At 44.0% G+C, this 1,058-nt stretch overlaps 1 long non-coding RNA gene across 1 annotated transcript in view; it reads left to right on the forward strand.

Annotated features, from left to right (window-relative positions):
* The window catches only part of LOC123032044, a 1,908-nt gene extending 893 nt beyond the window's left edge, over window positions 1-1,015 (forward strand). Inside the window, exon 3 of the long non-coding RNA XR_006416438.1 lies at window positions 1,000-1,015. This is a non-coding gene — a long non-coding RNA (uncharacterized LOC123032044). The remainder of the gene's footprint in view (window positions 1-999) is intronic.
* The last annotated feature ends 43 nt before the right edge of the window (window positions 1,016-1,058 follow it).

Consider the following 1,058-nt stretch of genomic DNA (forward strand, 5'->3'; position numbering starts at 1 on the left):
CTTTGCAGAAAAAGCTATTGAAGGACGGCTTTTCAAAATCACCCTCTTTTCCGTGGAACTTTAGCCATATATTAGGGTTGGGGGTGAGCACCAGGCTAGGGTTTGGGTTTGAAAAACCAGGTGACTTGGCACGATCTTTCTAGTTGGGATGTGTTTAGCATGGGCAGAAATGAAGAGCTGCACAGAATAGTCTATTGAAGGACGGCTTTTCAAAATCACCCTCTTTTCAGTGGAACTTTAGCCCAATACTAGGTTTAGGTGTGTCCACCAAGGTAGGGTTAGAGTTGGAGAAATGAGGTGTCCTGGCATGATTTTGATAGTTGGAATGTGTTAAGCATGGGCAGAAATGATGAGCTGTGCTGAAAAACTACTCATGGACATTTATTTCAAAATTGCCCTCTTCTTAGTGGTACTTTAGCCCAATCTTAGGGTAAGGGGTGAGCACCAGGTAGGGCTAGGGTTGGAGAAAAGAGGTGTCCTGCCATGATTTTGCTGGTTGCAATGTGTTTAGCATGGGCACAAATGAAGACCTGTGCAGAAAAAGCTACCCAAGCACGGCATTTTCTAAATCATCCTCTTTTCAGTGGAACTTCAGCCGTATATTAGGGTTAGAGGTGAGCACCAGGGTAGGGTTAGGTTTGGAAAAATGAGGTGCCTTGGCACGATTTTGCTGGTTGAAATGTGTTTAGCATGGGCAGAAATGAAGAGCTGTGCAGAATAAGCTATTAGAGGCAGGCTTTTCAAAATAGCTCTCTTTTTAGTGGAACTTTTGCCCAATATTAGGGTTAGTGGTGGGCTCCAAGGTCAGGTTAGGGTTGGAGAAAACAGGTGTCCTGCCAGGATTTTCATGGTTGGAATGTGTTTAACATGGGCACAAATGAAGAGCTTTGCAGAAAAAGCTACCCAAGGATGGCTTTCTCAAAATCACCCTCTTTTCAATTGAACTTTAGCCATATATTATGGTTAGGGGTGAGAACCAGGCTAGGGTTAGGGTTGGAGAAATGAGGTGTTCTGGCATGATTTTCATGGTTGGAATGAGTTTAGCATGGGCAGAAATG

This window comes from Varanus komodoensis, unplaced genomic scaffold (assembly GCF_004798865.1).
Source record: "Varanus komodoensis strain SLA01 unplaced genomic scaffold, ASM479886v1 scaffold524, whole genome shotgun sequence".
In the NCBI taxonomy this organism is placed as follows: domain Eukaryota; kingdom Metazoa; phylum Chordata; class Lepidosauria; order Squamata; family Varanidae; genus Varanus; species Varanus komodoensis.